Source organism: Cervus canadensis, chromosome 1 (genome assembly GCF_019320065.1).
Source record: "Cervus canadensis isolate Bull #8, Minnesota chromosome 1, ASM1932006v1, whole genome shotgun sequence".
Lineage (NCBI taxonomy): Eukaryota > Metazoa > Chordata > Mammalia > Artiodactyla > Cervidae > Cervus > Cervus canadensis.
The window spans coordinates 47,804,711-47,813,726 of record NC_057386.1 but is presented as its reverse complement, the minus strand read 5'-3'; the positions used below and the strand labels follow the sequence as shown (position 1 = coordinate 47,813,726).

Here is a 9,016-nt window from a genome sequence, read left to right as displayed (position 1 = left end):
TCTGATTAAACTTATTTTTTTATAACTGAAGTTTTTCACAGGCAAAAGGCAGGCAGAAGATATTGTGGGTGGCAGTGGGGGGGGGCGGGTGGGCAAGGACCATAAGGTGCTGCTCTGTTTTCAGTATCAGAAAGTGAATGTGAAAGTCGCTCAGTCGAATCCGACTCTTTTGAATTCTCCAGGCCAGGATACTGGAGTGGGTAGACTTTCCCTTCTACAGGGAATCTTTCCAACCCAGGGATCGAACCCAGGTCTCCCAAATTGCAGGTGGATTCTTTACCAGCTGAACCACAAGGGAAGCCCAAGAATACTGGAGTGGGTAGCCTATCCCTTCTCCAAGGGATCTTCCCGACCCAGGAATCGAACCATGGACTCCTGCATTGCAGGCACATTCCTTACCAACTGAGTTATGACCTGACATCAAACACCATCTTGAGAGCAAATCCGGAGCTGTCTTCTCTGCTCCTATACCAAGAATGATGAGGAATGCTACAAGGATAAGTACTGCCTCAAATTTCTGGACCTGTACACCCAGAACAATACTCAAGAACCTCTTTCCATGTCCTTAGTTGATTTTCCTCCTCTTCCATTCTCTCTCCAAGCTTCCCCCATGCACCTCAAGCCCTCTCAAACCCAGAGCTTACTCATTTGTTTGTTTGTTTTTTTTTTAAGCTAGTTTTTAAACTTCTTTTTTGCTTTTTTGACACAGGCAGCTGGCAGGGCCTGGCTGGCAAGTCCAGAACATTCCAGCCCCAACCTTAACTATTCAATGCTGGCACTTACTGTTTCTTTCCTTTTATTTAGAGGTGCCACAGGGCATGCAGGATCTTAGTTCCCCCACCAGGAACCAAGCCCCCTGCTGTGGAAGCTCAGAGTCCTACCCACTGGACCACCAGGATTTCTCTCTTCACCAGTTTTTAAGTCACTTTCAAGTTATGCATCTATACAGATATTTATGGGTCAGTTTTAGTTATTTTTACTTTCCCCAAATCTTTTGCTTAATCCAGGTTTCCAATATATTTCTTTTACAACTGCAGATTGAAAGCAACTGAACCACAGAGAAGAGCTGACAAAAGAGATGGAGGGAAAAGATCACTTTGCTCCCCCTTTTGATCGACCAGTGCTGCTCAGTCATTTGAGCTAATAATCCTTTTCCTCTGAAGATAGTTTAGATTGGATTTCTGACATGACCTAAAGTATCTTTGCTAATATATCTCTCTCTTATGTATGCTCTGTTTATATTTTTCTGTTGTGTTTCGTAACAGTGACAGATCCAGTGATTTTCCTCATTATTCATATTTGAGTGAGGATAAGTCTAGATTGGGCTTCCTTAGTGGTTCAGTGGTAAAGAATTCGCCTGCCAGTGCAGGAGACATGGGTTAGAAAATCCCCTGGAGAAGGAAATGGCCCAGTCCAGTACGCTTGCCTGGAGAATCCGGTGGACAAGAGGAGCCTGGTGGGCTACAGTTCATAGGGTTACATACAGTCAGACAGGACTGAAGCAGCTTAGCACGTATGCACTAATACTTTATTTAATCACCTCTAGGCCTGTTCCCAGCTATGTGGGCTCCAAAGAGGGGGTCACCATTCACCTAGCTCTCAGCTAGGAGGTTAAGAAGGCCTTGGCTTAGCCCCTCTTCCATCTTGGACCGTCAAGTCTAAAGAGGCAGGTCTGGCCTTTCCTGGGTCAGGAGGGGGCACACAGGTAGGGGCACAGATCGTGGCCAACAGCCCAAGCTTGCCACCCATCTGCCAGCCTAGTTGTGTTTGGAGAAAGACTCCCTTGCTGTGGTTCACACTGGGCTTGACTGTGACTGCCTGGCATCCAGCCGGAGGGACAGACTTCCTCATGCTCCTCTGTGAACTGTAAGGCCTGGACCAGCCGCAGAGCCTCATCCACCGAGCACCCCACAGGCAAATCACTGAGGGTGATCTGGAGATCACCCTTGCCATCGATGATAGAGGCCCCTGTGGGCAATGCCTTCATCCTCCTTGGGACCATAATCATGGGACAAGTTTCTGGTTACACGGGCCAGCAGGGGGATGTTCAAGGGGCCAAGCCTCCCTCCTTCTGGGGTGGGGGGTGTTGATCTAAGCCGGGTCAGTGAACTGAGGGTCCACGGAGACGCCCAGCACCTCACCGGTCAGCTTGTGCAAGCCCGTAGCACATTGCTGAAGGCGATGATCTCCGTGCTGCACACAAAGGTAAACTGCAGCTGGAAGAAAAAGCGGGTCCTGTATTTCCCTTTGTTCTCAGAAGCTTCACCTTCTTGAAGGCACCATCCGCCCCTGCGGGGGCCGGGAACTCCAGGGCGGGCTTTCCATATGCGCATTGCTGCAGGCCATGACTAAAGGTGCGTGGGCAAGGGTGGGTGCACGGACTCTGCATGGGCAGACTCCCTTTGGCAGGGCCCCCACTCCAGTATTCTTGCCTGGGAAACCCCATGGACGGAGGAGCCTGGCGGGCGGCAGTCCAGCGGATCACAAAAGAATCAGACACAACTTAGCGACTAAAGGATATCAACAAGTCTAGACCAGCAAACTACAGCTCTGGGCCCTATCTGACCAGTGGCTAATTTTGTTTTTAACAGCCCACAGGTTAAAAATATTTTTTACCTTTTTTAATGACTACATTTTTAAATAATAAGAGCTTTCACTGTGTCTCTTGGCCCACAGAGCCTAAAATCTTTATCCATCTGGTCCTGTAAGAAAAACTTTGCCAACCTCTGGTTTAGAAAGATTTGATAATTGACTATAAACATTCTGCGTTTATTTTCCTTGGGTCTCTCACTATTTACCTGGCTACTCTTGGAGTCCTTCATTATGTGAGTTTAAATAATAAGTCTGGAAGGTCAGTTTCCTGCACAGACTTGAGAGGAAGTTAGAGTCATGGGTTATCTTGTTTAGAAGTTCCTCCGGGTAGACTTTTATCTGTTGTTTGTTCAAATTGCTGTTCCAGGTAATAGTTTTTGGTATCTATTTTCTCGTTTGGTTCGGCTTCTGCTTCAGGTTCATTATGTATAGCTTCCTTGCTGGCTGTTTTGTAAGTTGTATTTCCTCATGGGGTAAGTTGCCCCTAAATATAAGGGAACTTCATTCACCCCTGAGGTGAGCTTCTTGCTTTAATGGGGTGTAAGTCAGGGAAAGACCTCTCCACAGGTTTTTCTGTTTTCATGGCCTCCTTTTCTCCCCTCAGCTATGTGCAGGTGCTATTAATCTATAGCGTTAAAATAAATTCCAGGTAGAAATGACCTCATCTCTCAAAAAAAAAACAACAGTTTTTTCTAGGAGACTGTATTTCTCTGTTTAGTGGGTATTAATGAGGATCTGTGAGGATTTCCTCTATTCAGTTTTCATGATACTGCACTAATCTCTTGGAAATGAAAGGTGTAGGTTTTAGTCTTAAATTGAGTCCCAGGTGACAATTATCCAGCAGAAATGATTGTGGTATGTATCCATGTCTCCCTTCCCTTGTTTCATCAATGATGTGTATTTTCATTGATGTTAATATTCCTTTATTTAAATCAATTACATGGAGATAGAGGAGTTGGTGTATATTTCTTTCACTCACAATCATCGGAGGTTAACAAAAACTCACTAATGACAGAAAACTTTTGTCATATTATCAACTGGGATCCCAAAAAGGCACAGTTCATGTCCCAGTAGTAAAGTCACAAATGGCATGGAAACAATCTGAACTGATTCTTAGGGGAAGGACTTAGATGTCTGGAGATAAGATATTATTGATTGGCTCCACTCATGCCCGGCTAAAGGTCCAGAGTTAAGTAGGAGAGATTAGCGCCTCCTCCCAAATAGCCCACCATGTGTTTCCTTCCCCATAGTTAGCAATGATGGATCAAGAACACACCCTGGATGGCAAGCCAGATAAAAACTAGACCGAGAAGAATCTACTGGGATTTGTTCCAGCCAGGGCACTTGTACAGAGAACTTAACAGTTCTCAAGTTATCACCTTCTGCCCAGGATGCTGTTGTCAGTAAGCAGTCTTCTGCTGCGCAGCAGGCTAGTGGGATGGTTTATTTTTCATTTTGCGGGGGCCGGGGGGGGCGCTTCACTGCCTCTCTGTTGCTGCGCGTGGGCTTTCTCTAGTGGCAGGGGCTACTCTTTGTTGAGGTGCAAGGGCTTCTCCTTCTGGTCGCTTCTCTCTTGCTGTGGAGCGCGGGCTCTAGGGCCCTTGGGCTTCAGTAGCTGCAGCGCACCGGCCTTGTTGCTTCTCGCATGTGGGATCTTCCCACACCAGGGATCAAACTCGTGTCTTCTGCATTGGCAGGCAGATTATTTTTTTCTTTTTGGACAGGGAGATTCTTAACCACTGGACCGCGAGGGAAGTGGGATGATCTGATGAATACGTTCCAACTGTTGCAGGAAAGAGGACCCCTTCCAGGGCCCGAAACCGGGCTCTTGTCTAACACTCAGAAATGAATTGTTCGAGGAGACTCATGTGCTGACAAAGTAAGAGATTTTATTGGGACAGGGCACCCGGGTGGAGAGCAGGAGGGCAAGGGAACCCAGGAGAACTGCCCTGCTTGCAGTCTTATGGTGATGGGATTAGTCTCGGGATTATGGTGATGGGTTGTCTTTAGCCAGTCATTCTGACTCAGAGTCCTTCCTGGTGGTGCAGCCTTGTTCAGCCAAGATGGACGCCAGCAAGAAGGATTCTGGGAAGTGGTCGGACATGTGGTGTCTCCTCTTGACCTTTCCTGAACTCTTCTGGTTGGTGGTGGCTTATTAGTTCTGTGTTCCTTACCAGGACCTCCTGTTGTAAAACAACTCATGCAAATGGTTACTATGGTGCCTGGGCAGGGTGGGCGGTTTCAATCAGTGTGCTTCCACTAACACAATGACTTCCGGAAGTTCCATTTAAGAGAACTGTACACCTTAAGGATAGCTGAAATAGTCCACATCAGAATAAGTTTAAATCACAGCTGACTCTGAGTTTGATGGAAGCAGGACAAACTCTAAGTAAAGACTCTGTTGAGAGATAGAGGATATTTGAGAAAGAAGCTTGTTTAGGAATGAGCTTGCCTGGAGATCAGCTTCCAGAATAACAGAGTGAGGACCTCAGTGAACAAACTCCCACAAAAAAACAGTGAAAATACCAGCAAAACAGCTAACAACAACCTTTTTAGAACTTGGGAAACTAACCAAAGTCACAGAACAAACTGAAAATCATCTATCCGAGAGAAATAACTGAACTGTGCTTAGAAAATGGGATCATTGGTATTTTAACTTGTGAATGCATCCCATCCCCCTCCCTCCCCAGCTCAGGTGGGTGGTATCCACAAAAAGCCAGCCAATGGAGAGGACTGACCTCTTGTGGAGCTCATTGAAAAGCAACACCCCCAGAGCACAGTCAATATTTTGTCTGAACTTGGAGCTCCCTGGAAAATCTCTATTCTTAGGTAGTTGTGGCAATTTGATTTGACTCAGAGTTCAGCTCAACAGAAAAAAATAACCCTGCTCGCAGGGCATTATCAAAACAATAGCCATCCACTGGCAACATAGCAGCTGCCTGAGGCTCTGCTTTCAGTGGAGGTTAGCAAGAGGCAGGCTGGGAATCTGAGTATACCTTGGAGAACTGGATAATCATGGGGCACTCTGGAAATCTCTAACATATTCCAGGGGTTCTGAAAGGCTGTGTGAATGCACAAGGTTTGCACAGGAGAGACGTGGAAATGGAGAAAGTCTTATTCACTGATTTCTGACTTTCAGGCTCTTTGCAAAACAAAAGTGAAAGCTAAGGATATCTGGTAAACTGCCTCTAGTTTGAAGGCACGCCTTCTCACAAGATTCCCTTGGTAAAGGGTGAGAGCCATAAGGATATCCATGGTAAAGGATACCTCCTGTTCCTAAGTAACTTTTTACAAAATTTTATTTGACTGCATCAGGTATTAGTTGTGGCACACAGGACCTTTTTTTTTTTTCAGCATACAAACTCTTAGTTGCGGCAAGTGGGATCTAGTTCCCTGACCAGGGATCGAACTTGGCCCCCTGAATTGGGAACTTAATCCCTGGACTGCAAAGAAAGTTTACCTAATGAACTTTAATTTTTCTTCATAAAGTTAGGGAATGAATAACAAGATCTAGAACCTCCTTCTCAAGGAGTGTGAGAAGAGGGGAATTATTCCTCTGGAGAAATTAGAGGATGAAAGTGAGGCTCAGTCCCATCTAACTCTTTGCAATCCCATGGACAGTAGCCCTTCAGGCTCCTCTGTCTGTGGGATTTTCCAGGCAAGAATACTGGAGTGGGTAGCCATTCCCTTCTTCAGAGGATCTTCTGAACCCAGGTCTCCTGCGTTGCACGCAGATTGTTTACCGTCTGAGTCACCAGGGAAGTCCAGAGGGTGAAAACAGAAAGTAATACAATCGTGTGACCCTGGCAGTGAAACTGGACCCCTACTCCCGAACCTGAGAATCAAATACACGGGGGGAACGTGAAGAGGCACAGTGGCCTTTGCTTGCCTCTAATTTACCGTGAAAATCTACCCCATGGCCAGCTGGTGCTCAGTCCCTTCAGTCACGTCTGACTCTTTTTGACCCCGTGGGCTGTAGCCCACCAGGCTCCTCTGTCTGTGGGATTCTCCAGGCAAGAATACTGAAGTGAATTGCCATGCCCTCCTCCAAGGGATCTTCCCGACCCAGGGACTGAACCCATGTTTCCTGCGTCTCTTGCATTGCAGGCGGATTCTTTACCACTGAGCTACTGGGGAAGCCCCATGGGCAGCTGGGAGTATCAAGAAAAGCAGGGTAACAAGGGGCTAAGGAAGAGCAGGAAGGAACTAGGGATCCTGGGCATAAGGCCTGGACTGTGACTCCCTTCTCTCCTTAGAATTTTCGTGTTTGTCATGTATCATCTCTGCAGTGGAGGCAATAGCCATGACTGCATGCTCTTGCTTGTGTCGGGCACTCACGGAATCATTAGATCTTTCAGAATAAGAATTAGGAGGACAACAGGAAGGCAGATCATATGTCACTATAGCCTCAGCCCAGTCTTGAGCTCCTCCCTGGAGTAAAGGTCGATGCTCCCTTTTGGATGGTCCAGGATTTCCATTCACCCTCTTCTGCATTCTGCCAAAGCCTTTCCTTTCCGCCTTGTCCAGTTCCGGATTCTTTTCTCTCCCCCTTCATCCTTTTTTTCTTTAATAGTTTTTTATTTATTTGACTGTGCTGAGTCTTCACTGTGGCTTGCGAATTCTTAGTTGCAGCATTTGGGATCTAGTTCTCTGACCAGGTATTGAACCGGAGACCCCTGCACTGGGAGCATGGAGGCTCAGCCAATGGACCACCAGGGAAGTCCTCTGCTTTATCTGTCTCTGTTCTCTGCAGAATTCTCTCCTACTCACAGCCATAGTTCCTTAGAGGGACCAGGTGCCAGGATATCCAAGTCCCTGTATGAGAATACCAATAATGACTCCTGAGTTCACCTGAAAGCAGAGCTTGAGACAAAGAATTGAGTGAAGGTAGTTTATTTGGAAGATGATCCCAGGAGGGACCAAGCAGAATGAAACAGAGAAGGAAGAGGCCACAAAAGGGTCATTATCTCGATGGTTGCTATGGGCATCAGGGGCTCCAGTGAGCCAGAAAAACTACTCCCAAGAAACTACAGAATGCCTCCCAGAATGGTGCATCTGAAGGATGGAAGGCTGGGTCAGCATCCACCCCCATTCCCGTTTGGATGAATTTGCTCCAGACTACACTTTGTCTACATTGGAGAAGGAAATGGCAACCCACTCCAGTGTTCTTGCCTGGAGAATCCCAGGGACGGGGGAGCCTGGTGGGCTGCCGTCTATGGGGTCGCACAGAGTCAGACATGACTGAAGCGACTTAGCAGCAGCAGCAGCACACTTTGTCTATGGGTCTAGCAGATTCCTGTGGCATTTGGAAATGTCCTGGGGCAGAATATGTAGACAGTCATGGGCTATCTCATCAATAAGTGCTAGGTACATCTGAACTCACACGGAACCTACCACTACAGCTGCTTCTGAAAGCAGAGACAGGTCCACGCGACTCACTGGAAGATCCCAGAGGGTCTGCCAGGTCCCCTCCTTTGATTTCATTTTAATTTTTGGCTGAGCTGGGTCTTTGTTGCCACTTCATCTTCTCCAGTTGTGGCTGGTGGGGGCTACTCCCTAGTTGCAGTGCTCTGGCTTCTCCTTGCGGGACTTCTCTTGTGGAACAAGGACCCAGCACTCTCAGACTTCAGTAGTTGTAGTGCATGGACTTGGTTGCCTTCTGGCATGTGGGATCTTCCTAGCTCAGGGATCAAACCCATGTCCCCTACATTGGCAGCTGGATTCTTAACCACTGGACTACCAGGCAAGTCTCCTTCTTTATTTATTTGTTTTTTTTTTTTTGGTTACAGTTTTAGGTTTAATGTTGTAGTTAGCAATTTGAGAATTATGTACAATAATATGTACATTTATGCATAAATACAGTCCCCTCCTCTAATTTTTTAAAAATTTTCATCAGAAACCGTTACTGGGACTTTCCCAGCAGTCCAGTGGTTAAGACTTGTGCTTCTACTGCAGGACTGTGGTTTGATCCCTGGTCAGGAAACTTAAGATCCTGCATGCCATGCTGTGTGGAAAAAGAATAAATTTTTACAAATTGCTTAAAAATTAAGAAACCATTATAGATGACACGACTTGAGATGGGTGTTTATTTGTGTCACTTCCTCCAGTTGAAATTCAAATGCGACATTTCTGGCTGGCAGAGAGGGAGAAAATGTACAATTTCCCTAAATCTAGGATAGAGTAACAGGGGAAAGAAGCAGAAAAAGGGCTGTAATGGCTTGTGCGTGTGTGCTGGGTCCCTTCAGTCGCCTCCGACTCTTCGTGGCCCCTTGGACTGTAGCCCGCAGGCTCCTCTCTCCATAGGATCCTCCAGGCAAGAATACTGGAGTGGGTTGCCATGCCCTTTTCAGGGGATCTTCCCAACGCAGGGACTGAACCTGAGTGTCCTGCATCTCCTGCATTGCAGGCGGATTCTTTATGGCTG

General features: G+C 46.8%; 1 pseudogene; it reads right to left on the bottom strand.

The window, feature by feature from the left end:
• Positions 1-1,687: 1,687 nt before the first annotated feature.
• On the bottom strand, positions 1,688-2,346 carry LOC122435370 (annotated as a pseudogene).
• Between the last annotated feature and the right edge of the window lie 6,670 nt (positions 2,347-9,016).